This window comes from Larus michahellis, chromosome 1 (assembly GCF_964199755.1).
Source record: "Larus michahellis chromosome 1, bLarMic1.1, whole genome shotgun sequence".
Taxonomy (NCBI): Eukaryota; Metazoa; Chordata; class Aves; order Charadriiformes; family Laridae; genus Larus; species Larus michahellis.
Genome location: NC_133896.1, coordinates 158,322,627 through 158,338,726, shown reverse-complemented (window position 1 = coordinate 158,338,726; position 16,100 = coordinate 158,322,627). Strand labels below are relative to the sequence as shown.

General features: G+C 42.7%; 1 protein-coding gene across 3 annotated transcripts in view; it reads left to right on the top strand.

The window, feature by feature from the left end:
• COL4A2 (collagen type IV alpha 2 chain) overlaps nt 1-16,100 on the top strand; it is a 147,632-nt gene that overhangs the window by 1,440 nt on the left and 130,092 nt on the right. The window lies entirely within an intron of this gene.

Below are 16,100 nucleotides of genomic sequence, written 5' to 3'. Positions count from 1 at the left end.
AAAGCAGTTTCCTTGGTACCAGAAAGTGAGGAACTGCGTTTTCCTTTGCCAGATGGCTTATCTATCATTCCATTAAAAGAAACAACCAACACATCATCTCTGCAAGCCTTACGGATTACTGCCTTCAACAAAATGATGTTTAGCAGAGAAGCATAAGGCTTCAGTGTCAGGTTGTTTGAACTATTCCACTGTTACTTTTGCTCAGATTGGGTAATTTGTTAAAGCAATAGCAAAGCAATCCCCAGAACGTCTTCATTTTAACAGGAAAAGCACTGAGACAGATGGGTGGGACAAAAAGGCAGTGCTATAGATACGGGAGAGTACTTTGGAGAAGTTAACCTGCGGATGGAGTATCTTCAATTAAGTACAGACCTCAGCTGAGGACTGAAAAGTTGAAGCTCTGGCTGAATTTTACAAATCAGAGGCATACTTATATATAAATTGTTATTTAAATTACATAGTTAAATCAAAAAATAAAAAATTGGTAAGTTAGATGCAACTATCTCCTTCAAGTGTTGATGTAAACAGAAGTTATTAAACTCTTGGATCATTGTCACAGAGGTGTGAAAGAAGTGAGAGGGTAATGTATATGGGAGTGCTGCGACAAAGCTTGTGAATTTAATGGAAAGATTTTCATTAATGCAAGTAGGCTTTGGATCAGGCCTGGATACTGCAGGCTGAAAGGTTGCTAAGGCTTGGTTTGTGCCTGCATTTGTCTGCCAGCAAGTGTGGGTAAGGCTCTGTGGTCCTGTGCGAGTGGGACCTTGATGACGTTTTTTCAAAAGCTATGCTACTCATATTTTAATCCTACTGTCTGCAACTTTCACCCCATTTTTTATGACTTTGCACTCCTTATGGATGTCAGATGTGGTTACATCTTTGTGGTGAGATGGCATAATATGCTAAGGAATGGGACACACTAGGGCTTTTGCAGCAGGTGCAAAGTAATTTTGCACTCAAGCTGCAGCTGGCAGGTAGAGCTTGTTTGTGGGTCTGCATGGCTGGTTGGCCTCTTCGTGACTGAGCAAGAGGTGGCAGGCTGGGAACCCACACCCCCATGGGAAGGGACGTGAGGAGGACCTTGAGTGTCACGTGCTACTTCTCTTTGCCATGTTTTGATAGAAACATCATTTTGCTGAGTAGTGCTAAATGGATGATAATATTACCACACGCTATTGAAACCAGAGCAGGATGGTGATAATGCAAGTGTTTTAGGCCCAGTAATGAAATCACTGGGATCAGTTGGCATAAAGAGGCGGCATTTGTGGCACGACTCTTCTTTTTATGAAGTTGTGCTGTAGCTTGCATAGCGTGATACCTGAACTTTAGCTACAGCATGGGCTAATTCCTTCTCCTTCATGTTCTTGCTTGTAGACTGCAGGCTGCGGAGTTAATATAGCAGTAGAGTGAAGAGGTGGTGGAGCTAGGAACTACCTCGGTTAGTGGATGCAGTCTGATATGCATCCATGGCTACTTGAATTTCCACATGCTGGTTTTCCCAGAGTATCTTGGAAGAGTAAATTGGCCTGCTTGGAGGTCTAATTTCCCTGATCTAACAGTTCCTAAGGTGGTGGCAGTTTAGGAGATGCAACAACCCAGTGAATATGAATGAGGAAGTTTGGTCACGTTTCCATGGAAAATTAGAGCTGCATTGCCACCAAAATATTTATCCCCTTTTCCACATGTACGCCACTCCCTTCCCTTGGCCAGCACAGCTCTTGCTATAGTCATGTGGTGAACTGAATTGGAAAATTACTTGTTTAAACTAATCAGTACCCCAAAAGAGATGAGGGGTGAGAGCTAACTTTAGCCTGGATCAGATCACTACCTGTATTCATAGAAACTTGGGCTGGCACAGGACTGGGAGGAGGCAGCTGAGGGTGGGAGGAAGGGTGGGCTTGCTCCTTGTGGTGACAGTGCTGGTGGAGTGTGTTGGCAAAGTGACAAAGTAGGCACATGTGGGAAGCAGCCGCACCTGAGTAATTGCAGGTGGGTTGTTGGCAGTCATGTTCTTCATATTGTAATCCTGGTTGTCACATTGAATCTTCTATTATTTGTTACACAGATTAATGTGATAATGTTACAAAGTGTTTTATTAGCTGGGGTTAAAAAAGCTGCTATGAATTATTAAAGTCTGTGGGACCAGATCTTAAAAGTTATGGTTCTGCCTGTAATGAGACAAGCAGAGCTGCTGAGTTTGACAGCCATGTATATGTGAATGAGTTACAGCTGCTGGAGATAAGTGTTGTCGAATGAGTGAAACTGCACATAGGAAGAAACTGGAATGAGATTAAGGAGAAAGCTAGGAAGGAGGGAAAGGGAAAGAGAGGAAACTCAGAGCACTTGACTGGATGTCTTTGCTGGCAGGCTGCTGCTGGCTCTTAGGGAGATGGATGTTTCTCAGCAGAGAAATAAATGAGAGGAAGAAAAAGGAGGAGGATGTTTAGGATATCTGAGGACTGGGGAAGAAGACATGGTGTCTCTGGCAAGAGGAGAGGATGCCGATTGCAAGCTTGAGGAGAACTAAGGAAGAGGAGTCCCTGAATGGAAATACTAGGAGAGACAGCCAAATGGAGTGGATCAGGCCCCAGTTATCTTTAGCAGTCTTTGGCATACACTAGCTGGTGATGTTAAAGGCCTCAAATAACTTTGGAACTACTCTAAATTGTAGATTTAATAATTCAAGTGGCTTAAATAAAATTAAGTTGTGTTAACTACCCAAAGTTTAGGCGAGTTTGCAGATTTCTTCTCCCTCTTTCTGTCCCTGCGAATATACTGCATCCAAAATATAGTTCTTGGATTATTTTATTTTTCTATTCAGAGAGAATATATCTTATGCTAAAGCTGATTTTTTTTTTTTAAATCTTTCCCAAAGCACACTTATTCCTAAGTAGTTTTGTAACTTTTTGATTACTTTATTAGTGCCCCCTTACTATACTTTTTAAACTGCCCCTAATTAATTTTTTTTTCAAGCTATATTCTGGTGGAAGCAGTGGAATCTCAGAAAAGAAGGGAATGACTGTCAGAGAAAAGGAAGAAAACTGAGAGAGAATAAGAACATGAGAACATAGGCAAAAATAGCCACAAGTGACAAGTCATAACTGTTAAAAAGGAGAACATATATAGCTGTTTAGAGAGATTTATATAGAAAACTAACTAAGTTAATGCTCTAACTTAAAACGTGTCAGTGCTCTGTGACTGTCTTCCATCCAGGTTTTCCCGGATGTGTCCTGTTTTATTCCATCTGGAAACTTTTGTCTGGTTGAAACGGGAGAACCTTTTACGTTGACCCAGGATTTCCAGGCTGAAAGAAGGCAGGGTGGAGTAATCACTCGGCCCATCCTGCCGGCCATGTCCACTATGAATGTATGCGTCAGGGTCATGGTGTGCAAAATGGGATAGTGCACACGTACTGCCCAGGTGATCTAGGAATGAGTCATCAATCTGACACAGCGATTTCTTCTGCCACATTACGTAGCACGTGCAAAGTGAATCCATGTCTTCCTGGAAATACCAGGCTCCCTACCCATGCACTGCTTCAGAAAGAGCTCTGCCTAGGAGATCCCCCAAAAAGAAACGTCACAATCCTATTTTAGAACAACTTCATTTGAGGCATTTCCACACTGGCAGACGTGCTTTATTTATGTCTGTTTAAATAAGTCTACAGTTTGGCTCATTTTCGAGTAAGAGTGGTGTTCCATAAGAAAACTGGAATAATTATACCTTGCAAAAAAGCAGCATTTTGGGGAGCCTCCCAGCATATCTGATCACTTTATTCAAAATCTCTTTGAATGCTGAAAGAATTATTGGGTAGTTTAGAGAGGACTCTTCTATGTTCAGTCACAGAGCTGTGAGGAAGGGGCAGCCCCATTAAAGAACTATGAGAAGTCCTGAGTGAAGGAGGTGTCATCCAGGCAGCTACCCCTCACTTTCACCGACACCAACAGCCATGCCTTGATCTGACAGTGGTGTTTCCATGATGAGCGTCACAGTGTGCATCACGCTGTAGATAGGCAGCAGGATGGCTACCCAAATGGGATCAGAGTCAGGGTTTCACCTGTCAGCATCGTATGATGTCAGGCAGACTAAGACACTCACTGCAGGTGTTGCATACATGGAAATGGAGTCATGGTCCATAGCTTTAAATTCCTTATTTCTGGTCCTTTCTTTCTTGTATGCTGTCTGTTCCACTTGTCAGTAAGAGTTTCCTTAAATGTCTCTTTCCCTTGTTATTCCTCAAATTCTTCCTTGAATTTTTATTTTTTTTTTTTGCTGCCAGGCCTATGAAACTAATACTCATCCTAATTTCTTATTAATTAATCATTCTTCCTAGGAATATTTCTTTAAGATCCATTTGTGCTATGTATTTGTGGATTAAATTAGAGAGACTATTATTTCTATACAGTCATATCCTAACACTGATTCAAGTTATTCATTCAGGGACTAAAGACAGGTTACACCAAAAGCAATGTATTATGTCTACCTGGAGTTAGTGATGAGGAGCTGGAGGTTCTCGTGCACGTCCATGTTCTTTAATCTCTCAGTGCAAAGCCACACGTAGATTCTTTACTCAGTTTTTCTTGTGAGTAGATCAGAAGCATGCTCAATGAATGTCTGCAATAATATATTCAGAGTAATAGTAATTTTTAGTTACTAAATGGCGTATCGTATACTCGTGCTTCATTTGGTAGGAGAAGAGACAGAGTTCTGTCAGCTTCCCATATTTCTCAGAGGTTAAAATGTTGACACTGAGAGACAAGAACCATGACAAGGTAAACTATCATGTAATAAAATGATCTTGTTATTTCTGTCACCTTACTCTGAAAGTAGCTGAAGCAGTTTCAAAAATTCAGCATCACTTTTCCTTGAGCTTTTAAAGTAGCACATCTGGGTTTTATTGTGTAGTAATTGCACCACAGGAAGTCTTTATGCATTATGGTGCAATGGCAATCTGCCATGTATTTTTTAAATTTTGTGCAACAAAATAATTTATAAGTCCAAACAGATTTGCCTTACCCAAAATGTAAAGGTGCATTGTGGCTTACTCAGTTATACTATGAGCAAACACGTGTGTTATACATATTTTAATTCAGTAGTTCAGAGCACAGTTTGTATTAGTGGATCTTTTTTTCTTCTTGCAGTAATGTATTTCTTGTTTGAGACCAGGCTATTCTTTGCTTTTGTTTTTCCAAGCCAAAAATTGGTCAAGGAGTGGAACATTCTTTGTATTGTGTTATACCGATCCAAGATCTTGGGAGAGTTCAAAGTTAATTTAGTAGCTTACAGTTACGATATCTTTGCTTGCCAAAGAAGGCAGCATATCTTCTCTAACCCCTTCTCCCTTAGGAAACTAATGCCTTGCGCTATTTGCAGTACCTTGTTTGCTCCTAAGAAGCAAAAAGCACAGTGAAATTTGCAGTATTTCCTGATGTTTATCAACAGTTATTTTCTTTAAAATGGCAGCAGCTAGTTGACAGCAGCAGTTGACTCAGCTCCCGGTGAAAGTATGTGATTTTTATCATGCAAACATTTCTGAGTGACTAAGGACCGACATTGTTGATTTTCACGTGCCCTTTTTTGTCTGGCTGGAAGCTGAAGGCGCTGGGTTGAATCATGACTGTGCAGGGGTATCTCCTTGTTCAGACCCTAGAAACGATGTGTAGCAAGGGGAAAGCTCTCGCGGAGAAGCGAATGAGCAAACTTGTGTTTCCTTGAGTAATTGCACATACTTCGCCTGAACCCTGTTTTTTCAGCACATCTTCCCCTTTTCAACACAAAGTGGTGTTTCATGAGGCTACTGCATTTTCTGACCACGCTTGTGGAACATCCTGGGAAGGAGGGGAGATGCGGCCATGGTTTCCTCAGCAGCGGTGCAGGGTGCTACTCCTGGTAGACAGGAGATGGAGGCTGGGGTGGGGAGGCGGGCAGGGCCCTCACCATCCTGGCACGTCCCTACAGCACGTAACAGGTCTGGGGATGGTCGTCGCAGTCAGACACAATCCTGGAGGGCTGGGCAGGGCCATGGGGATGGGGACAGGCCGAGGCCAGGCTGGGACATTGGAGTCTGGGACATTGGCCCACAGGTGGAGGCTGGGGGGGCCCCATGGCCTGGCACAGGCATGGCTGACCCCAAGCTGAGGGGGTAGCCCCACTTCTCACGCTCCCACACAGCTTGTTTCGCACCCCTCTGCCAGGGAAGGCTGCGCAGCTGCAGCAGGAGCTGGCCCTGTGCCCAGGTGGCCGGCCAGCTGGCCCCGGGGCTCTGCTGGGGTGGGACGGGGAGCTGGGCCCCAGGCCACCGCCAGCAGTAGGTTCTGGTGCAGGCTGGCTAGGCCGGGGGGAGGCCGGGGGGCAGGCAAGGCGTGCGCTGGAAAGGCAGACCTGCAAGTTTAAAATGGGGTGGAAATTTTAGGGAAATCAGCATGTTTTAAGAGGGCCAGGACAGAATTTCAAAATGGACCAGAGACTTCTCAATGAAGGGGGAGAGGGACTTTTTACCAGGGATTGTAGCAATAGGACAAGGGGTAATGGTTTTAAACTGAAAGAGGGGAGATTTAGATTAGATATTAGGAAGAAATTCTTTCCTGTGAGGGTGGTGAGGCACTGGAACAGGTTGCCCAGGGAAGCTGTGGATGCCCCATCCCTGGAAGTGTTCAAGGCCAGGCTGGATGGGGCTTTGAGCAGCCTGGTCTAGTGGGAGGTGTCCCTGCCCATGGCAGGGGGTTGGAACTAGATGATCTTTAAGGTCCCTTCCAACCCGAACCATTCTATGATTCTATGAATTGAAAGGGCAGTGTTATTTGGGTTTTCTTCTCCTGACAGAGTTCCTCAAAAAGGGACTTTTTGTCAAGAAAAAACCCCACAATTTTCAACATAAATTTACCAATGAGTTCTATTTCTATTTTAGACATACGAGATCAGAAGAACATTTAGATCATCGTATCTGTTACCAAGGATGTACACTTACTGGGATAGGCGTCCTATCTATTCATAAATGATTCCAACCTTTATTTTAAAGTAGCGTTCTGAAGTCAGCAAGTAAAGATCATTCAGATAAATAGGGCTTGGCTTATTTTTGGCAAGTCTTAGCTGCAGATCATGCCCATACCTCCTCTCACCATTGGTTGATGGAGCCAAGTAATAAATTCTTTATTCCAACTATACTTTTCCTTTGTATTTCACCAGGCTTTTAAAGGTTCTTTGCTGGTCAAAATTACCTTCTGACTATATAATCAGGCTGTATACAAAAAAGGGATGTCAGGCAAAGTGAAATATTTTGGATACAGCACAAGCCCTTCCATTTGGCCTGTTCTGCAAATGTATTTTTTGGTTTTGTTTTTTTTTCTTCTTTTTGTTTGTGTCATTAGAAAACAACTAGCTGCCCCAGGTTTAAGCCTTGTCCCAAAGCTCTGAAGCTGTGACGATTGATGTCCAATGCAGTTCCTTGAGCTCCTGCCTGTCCTTGTCCTCGGGAGGCCGCAGCTCTGGGCTGGGCAGGAATCTGACCCCCTCGCTGCACACTCCAGCCTCCTGCGGAAATACAGGCTTAGAAACAAACCTGCTCTTCATCAGGGATTTTTTTTTTTTTTTTTAAAAAAAGAAAAAAAGAAAGAAAAAAAAGAAGGAAAAAATGCATCTGTACAAATTGGTGATTCGCTGCCTGTACCGCAGGAGTCTCTGTTGTCGGGTCCTGCCCACGCTTGCCGTACCTTGCAGCTGTGGGGAGCAGAGTCGTTTCTTAAGATAGGGATGGGAAACTGGGAAAGCTCAGCAGGCTTTCCCGGTCGTGCTCCCGTGTACCTCGCTCTCAGCACAGTGTTGGCTCCTACTGGTCTGCCTCTGCAATCCCTGGGCATGCTGCAAACAGATGAGGAAAGGCATTTTTACATTCGAGACACAGCCTCACTGACCCTGCGTAATTGATGTTCAGCCACCTGGTCCGAATCTCACAGCACCCCGACCATATGTGCAGAGACCCCACGGAGCAACTCCGGGAGGAAAGCGGAGCTGCTCGTCGGGGCTGCCGGCGAGTCCCAGGCTGAGCCGCGGCGAAGGGAGTGGGCAGAAAGGAATGCCGCTCCCGCGCAGGGCTGGGAATAGCCGCTGGGGCCACGGAGCATGGGAAGCCTGCATATCTCCCCGAGTCGGCAGCCAGAGAAACAGTCTGCTGGAAACAGCCCAAACATCTCTGCATGACACTTGGAAAATCTCAAGTGACGCTGGCTGGAAGAAGGAAGTGAAGGGGGAAATTTAAGCGTTTCCCTTGCTGTGTGGGGCTGAAGCTGGGTTTTCCCCAGGTCCTTTGCAGGTCTGTGGGAAGAGTAGGTAGAAAGTTGCCCAAACCTTCTGTCCTCTGTATGTGCCCACAAGGTAGCCAGCACATCTGTTATCTCTCAACTTGCTAAAGCCCACGGGCTGTTTCGTCCCTGACTGCATCCCTTGCAGAAAACCGCAGAGTCCCAGGTGAATTCTCTACCCTTTTGGTCAATTGGCACAGTCTGTCCATATCCGTAACTGTAATTAGCTTTGGTAATTAGCATGCTTAGTTTCCAAAACAGGGTGGCCCCTTAGGGGCTGCCTGTGGTCCTTACATTATGCTGACTCCTGCACCATGCCCAAAAATGTCTTTGCTGAAGCAAAGCAAGTGAAAGCTCCCTAGCCCAAGGAACAGGCATGCACAGGACCTTTCTGACAGTGAAACAGTACAGAGCATCAAGCTGCAGGGCACAGGGCTACTTAATACATTGGCATGGAGCATGCGTGCCTCAGACTGTGACATTTAACTGTCTGGAAATCAGAGCCCACTCTCATTTCTCACATGCATCAGTGTATTAGGTAGTTTCACCTGCGTAGGGTTTAAATAGAAGAACTGAGCTCCTTTATGGTTAGGTGCAGAAAATGTCAGTTAGCGTTCTGAATACTTGTGGATTTCTTGGCAGCAGTATTGCCATGTTACCCACTCAAACAGGGAATCTATGCCAAGGAAAACCATAACCCCACCTGGTAGTTTTGTTTTTAAGCTTTATGTGATGTTTCGTGGAATTATTGTGCCCTATTTGTTGATACCTACATCATCTAAGTAAAATAAAGAACAAAAATAAGCAAGTAAATAGATGGAAATGGCAACAGGTCACAAACCAAATTGCAAAAGGAGAGATGCCAAAAAAACATTTACTAGTTAGTCCTCTTTGTCGTGCCTAAGTGTTAGGAAAATAGTCCTTCCCAAGGCAAGGACGGTGACTAGAGTATGTAGCACTTGGCTACACGCTCATTTTCTGGTGGCTTATGCTGCACTCCCCAACTGCACTTTGATCTGTTCTTGGAGAGTACGAACACTGCAGTGCATCTCCTTCAACTGCCTCCCTCTCCAGAGGGACTTTCTGTCTGCGTGGAGTGGTCAGATGAGGGGAATTGCAAAAATGTGCTCTTTTACCTTCTGGTTTTAGAATAAAGTCAAGGATGGGTGAGTAGTAGAAGGGAGTTTAATTGTCCTCATCTGATGTGAGCAGGGGTTTTGTCAGTCACACAGTGGCTTCCAGTCTAGATTTCTTTCTTACTTTTCTATTCCAGTCCTTGCCTATGGCAATAGTTTTGATTTATTTGGTGGATCGCAGCCTTGCTGCCTTATCTATGAAGCTATTAATGCTGCCTCTTAAAAAAAAAAAAAAAAAAGTCATCTTCTATACAATAGTCTGCTTTGCTTTTGCCCCAGTCTTAGAGAATAAGGAGAGGACTTCTTGGGACTCCATCCTTTCAGTGACCTAGGGACTGAAGGATCGGTACCCCTTTCCTCTAAGTAAAAGGACTTAATTAGACTCAAAGAGAGTGAAATATGGTACTATTTCTACACATCAAACTATATATACCTGAATCCCTTCCAAGGAATGATTATTTCAATAAACTTTTGTGGCCAATGGACTGAGGAACAATCTGGAAAAAATTGTATTTCTCTTTAACGTTGATTTCCTTTTATGAATTTATGCCATCAAATTGAGATCCAAACATCTTATACCATCTGTCCAACGCATCCTCTGACCAACACCAATCTGGTTATTTTTTGATGTAAGCAAAAGAGTTTAAAGTTTAAACACTTTGTTGTTACTTGTTCATAATAATCCTGTTTGTGCCTTCAAGGGCATAAGATAGTAGACATTCTTGACAAGGTACGTTCTATAATCTAAGATGTTAGAGAACTTCAAGAAAATGTTACCTCTGCTTTCACAACACTAATCTCTTGCTTGAGGTTTGTATTGTCCCTTAGGGACACGGTGCTACATAGGGTCACCGTTGATTAGATGGATGATTAGTAAGGTAGCTTGAGGCTGGATCATAAATCACTTTGAAGATCGGGACTGTAGGGTTGAATTTGTCTGAGTGAGGAATCCCTGTGAGCCCTACAGCAACACGCTTGCATGATCCTGTGCCGCTTAATAGGTATGCAGGGCTTCATGCTTTGAACCAACTGGTCTGTTGTTCTTTTTCCCCAAGGAAAAAACATACAACAGTTACTATGACCAAATCACAGGCAGTCAGAAACAGCATACTGGCATGTTGGGAGCTCTTTGTGTTTAGAATCCAGTTTCCATGAGGTGGACTCCAAGCTTGTCAGCTGCTTCATTGGAAGTATACCATCTCAAATTAGGGATGATGTCATTTTTATTACTTCTTCAAGGTATTTAATTTTCATTTAATGTGATTTCCACGTTAGTCATTTATCATTCACTGTCTCCCATATAGCCAGTAACATGTGTAAACAAAGAGAGAGGAACTGAAGTACAGCCATCATTTGTTATGAATAAGAGGTAGACTGAGATCCGCCCCAGCCATGTACTCCTAGCCTGGAGGCTACCAGTCTTTCATTAGGCTTTGAAAAAAATGTTCCATTAAGGCAAGGACACATAACTTCATAGAACAGCATAATTAATTTGGGGAGATTAAAGCTCATCCTTTTCAGGAGATAAAGGGATAGGAAAATGCACATGCCAGGTAGTTTCACTACTTACCCTGCAGGCATAATCTGCGGAGAGATTACAGTGCTGCATGCAGACAATGCGCAACTCCATGGTAATCTATTCATCTATGCAGAAATGTCAACTCCACAAACCCATTTATGTACATATAGAAGAAGCAGTATTTTTTTTTATTTAAAGGGGGACAGGGACCCTGCTAAGACTATTCAGCTCTCATTTCAAGACCCCTCACTGTTTGCAGCTTCTCTGTAAACATAAACTTACTCTTATCTTTGAGGAAAGTCCTATTCCTTAGTAGCTGAGAAGCCAGGCCTGGGACTATTCCGTTCTCTTTTTGTGGTCTGATTGCCCTGAAGTTGTTTCAGCTGCAGAAATCTTGCTGTTCAATCTCAGAATTTCCACTGCATCTTCCTACTTCCAAGTTTGCCTGCTGTCAAAAGGGAGTACCGTTTTCCTGCAAAAGGGAAAATGGTGAATTAAAATAGATGTGCAAGGTTCTTGCTTTTTTTTTTCTTTCTTTCTTTTTTGCATGAAAGACCAACTTAGCTTTGCCATAGCATGAAGAAATTTCCTTTTTTCTGGCACTTCAGAACCAAATGTAATTTTAGATAGTCTCGTTAGCCTTTGCAGAGGGTCTGGTTAGTAACGTCAGCTGTCCCTTGCATCTTTCAAATAAGCAATGTACACGAAGACACTGCTCCAGAGCACAAGCAGGAAAGACTTCTGACCTTTTGATCTGGTGATCTGTTCCCAAAATCTCTGCATGTCCAAAAGCAGCAAGACAAACACCAGAAAACTTGGAGAGCTGAGGAAAGGGGAAGCTCCAGCGTTTCACAAGCAGAAGCGGAGAGCAGTTCCCTAAGGGATCCAGCTGCAGGACAGAGCTCACCACTGAGCCTGTGGGAGACCTGGAAATGCTGGCCACTGTAGACCCACGCAGCTCCCCTCCTTCAAGCATGAGCGTCAAACTGTCCACCAGCCTTTGCAACAGCAGAGTCGCACAGACTGTCTTAAAACATAACCCAAACATGAGAGCCATAGTTGACTAATTAGGGAGCGCGAGCAAGTCAGGACTCGCTACCTGTCCATCCCTGTGGGCTTGGTCTTCCTGCTGCCATGGTGCAGGTGAGCCGTGCCCCAATCTACGTGATGCCAAAGGTGCACATTGCCTGGCCAAGCATATGGGGGAGAAGGAACTCGTTCTCTCTCTTAGTCTAGGTAGGCTGTTAACCATTTTCTCCTCCTTAGCATTCAGTACACGCATCCGTGCCACAGTTGCATTACATTATCTCTAACGCCTCTCAACTTTGAAAATAACAGGGAAAGAAATGTTACATCTTTCCACACTCACAGTAGCATGCTATTGCCTGCTGATTTCCATCACTGCAGGTTACTGAGCTGCTTGCCTTGCCAAGATAAAAGTTACTTTCAGTAAGCCCTGTGTTTCTGCAGCTATAACTTCCCTAATGAATTCCTCCAGCAGGTTTTACAAACACGCCGCAACCCACGCTATTCAAGCCAGATACAGTAGCCGAGGTGGGTCTTTTGAAACTGGCTTTTTGAACCTCTGTGCTGTATTGCTACGTGCTGCATTAGACTTGTCCCCAAATGTCACATGTTTCCAAAGAGTATATTCAGCGTGCTTTGTAAAGGCTTAGTGGTGTGAGATCTTGGTATATTATCGCATGGGTTCTGTCTAATTATTAAGGGCATGTGACCAATTGCTCTGAGTCTAAATAACTAAGGCTGAAGAACACAATACTTCCCTGGCTTAACTGTTTTGTAATGATTAACTGCAGTGTTATGAGAGCCATCTTGTGCCACCAGCTTTTAAGTAGAACAGCATGTTGTCTTCAAAAGAAAATTCTAATTTAAGTTAGTGCTATCAAATGGTCCAGTGTTTTCAGTCAGCTTTTAAGGTGAGATTGCAGCGTGTTTGTAGAAATCCCCTTTAAACCAATGGATTTGAGTACACTTTGGATCAGGCTGTAAGCATTCGACCTTTTCTGTTGGTTGCTGGGGGATGCAACAGAACACAATAGGATTGACTGAATTTAATATTCAGGGTAACAATTAATAGAAGTGCTGCCAGTGTGTGCTGACAGTGGGGTTTCATGTTAATCGTTACTGAAGTGCTGCTTTCCAAGCCTCCCTCGGGTAATAATGAGTGACTTAACATTACATACATCTTTTGGCTTTCCTGGTTTTGTAGTTGTATGTCGTATCTCTCTGTCTGACCTTAGAAATGTTTTACTATAAGCAGGTTCAATTTTTAATTCCTAGAAACCAGAAGTTCAGAATAGGGTCATGGAAGAGTGAGTCAGAATATGTCCCTAGGCTGGTCATCTACATTTGTTATCAACCAGTGAAGTTGTGTCTGGGGTCTGACTTAAATAATGATCATGCAAGCAGCCAGCGGGAATTTTATCAATTTCAGTCCTATGACACTCCACCACATTACACTTTCTTATGTAAGACTTACAGCACTAAACTGTCAGGTCCTTTATCTCTCGTTTGCAGTCCTTGCCTATCATCAATTGAAAGTACAGACTGTTTGATAGAGTACACTTGATTCATGTGGCATTATTGGTGTAAAGAAAAACACGGAATGTATAAAACAAGACTAATATTTATAACATGGGCTGTGAGAATTTCCTGAATTTAATTCATAGTTGAATTACAGTGCTGGTTTTAGAGAAACATGCCATCTGTATTTTTTGTTTTTCCGATGTCTGAGAGTCTATCACAGCCCGTGCTAAGTTGTTCCAGTGGTTGATTGCGCTTACAATAAACAAGCACGGGTGTTGTACCACATTGATCTTGCTTTAAAATCTGTCTCTGAGTTTTTGTTTTACCTTTGCAAGGTAGATGAAAGAGCTCAGAATTACTAATTTTGTTATGTAGATACTTGTGTTGGGAGGGCGGGTGGCTTGTAGTATTTAACCCATTTTGGAGCATTACAAGGCTGGATGCGGAGCTGGGAGAGTGGTGTGTCCATGATGCCTGCCGCCGTTGTTGATGACAGTGGTATCTGGTGAAACAATTATTTTAAACTTCTGTTCTCACTTTCTTCTTAGGCAGCTACATAGGTTAGCCTCCTGCAATTTGTCCCCGAGGAAGACTTTTTTCCAAGTCTTTGGGCATTCCTATGGCTTTTCTCCAAGTCCTCTTCCATTCATACCTGAAATTGTCAGTTACAACTGGACGAGGCGTTTCATTAGTCTTAAATAAGAAAATTGCATAACCTCCTTATTTCTATTCAGTACTACCCTGTTTACATGGCGAAGTATTGTATTATCTCTTTTCACTGAAGTGTGGCACTGAGACTTCATGTTGAACTGATGGGTTATCAAGACCCTGTTATGCCTCTTGTCGGAGGAAGAGATACCCCCAAAAGGTAATCATACCTCTTACTCTGTGTGCCCCAAGTTTCTTTGTTTATGAATACAAATTTACAATGGGCAGTGCTAAAATATATTTTCATTGCTCCCATTTTAGCACATAATCTCGATTCTACTTTATTTTATCATGCCCCGTCTTCATGACATCAGTTAACTTTGTCAGTGAAAATGTTATACTTTCTTCCGTGTAACTTATAAAACTGCTAAATAGCACTGGCTGAAGAATTAATCATTATGGGGTGTCACCAAAACCCCACAGCTCTTTAACTGAAATTTCATCTGACACTTAGCAAAATACATATTTTAAACCCATTGAAGATCTATTATGTTGATTTTGTTGGATGGTAGTTTCCTACACGATTCGTAATCAGAATGTCACACAGCATTAAGTCAAAGAGTGATGCGATGAAATTGATACCTTTGTTACTCCATGAGAATAGTTTCGAGGATAGATTTTCTCATAGTTGTTAGGTATTATTTAATTGTATAAAACTGTAAGTGAATATAAAAAATTTGCAAATCAGAAAAACGAGCCTAGTTTTTAAATCACAGCAAATTAAGGAAAAATAACCCTTCCTTACTCATTTCTTACATACCTTCCATGAAGCCCATGGACCAGGTTATCCTGTCACTGATGCTGTGTAATTCCCCTAAGGATGGTTATCGGATTTTGCAGATGTAACTGAAAGGCAAATGTGGCCCTGTATGTATGTTGGTATGCAAAGAGCATCGGAAGCATTCTTGCCTTCAGGATAATTACAAAATTGCTTCCTTTTTTGTCATCCACCCATGATGCCATCTAATTTTATGTTCCTTGGCTGCTAGCTGTTAGCCTCATTAACCTTACTTGATAGAGCGTTCCAACATTTATGATTCTCATGTGAAAAATGCTTCCTGACGGCTGGAATTTGTTTTTCTTTAATTTCTACCTTTGCCCTCTTGTCCTATTATGTGTACTACTCTGAAAATAGTAACTTGAGATCGGTGTGCCTACTTCTTACAATGTAATGAATTCCAGTTAATTCTCTTGTATTTTCTTTCTCTGAAGATAGTTGTGGTGATTTAAAATGATTTAACCAACAATCCCACTTATTTTCACTTAGGTCCCTTGTGTTTTTACATTTAATACTAAATTGTTCTGTGGAAGGAAATGAGGAAATTCAGATGTGTATCATTCATCAGTTGGCCTATTTCCACAAATGTAACATTGCCCTGACGTTGTTAACTTCATGGTCGTATTTGTCATGTGGAGGTGGGCCAAGATGCTCTGGGCAGTATAACTTGACATTTGTAAGGTTAAAATTTCATCAGTCAATGCAATTTTACTCCAGATCGTGGCAAAATCCTAAATCTAAATCCAGTTCAGATAGCTGTGATGACCAGTGTCAAATTCGGACTCATGGAAAGTATGAATTTAATTCACAAGGATTTTCCCCCCTTTTGGGGTCATAGAGAGACTCCTTTATACATACCTTCTACACCTGTAGCAGCAGACCTTTCCCCAGCACAGGGTAGCACTAGAAGCGCCGCTGCAAAGTCAGGTGGTTGCTCCACAGGAACAGAGGCAGATCTCTTTTTATTTCTGTTACATTTTCTTTATAGTTTTGACATTATACAAAGGTTGGATATAGGTCCGTTCGAGCTACTAATACAAATTAAGGATTGGTCCATAATGCAGCATCTTTTCTTTATATGGATGAGGATTCATTTGAAATTTTATGTGCTTTTG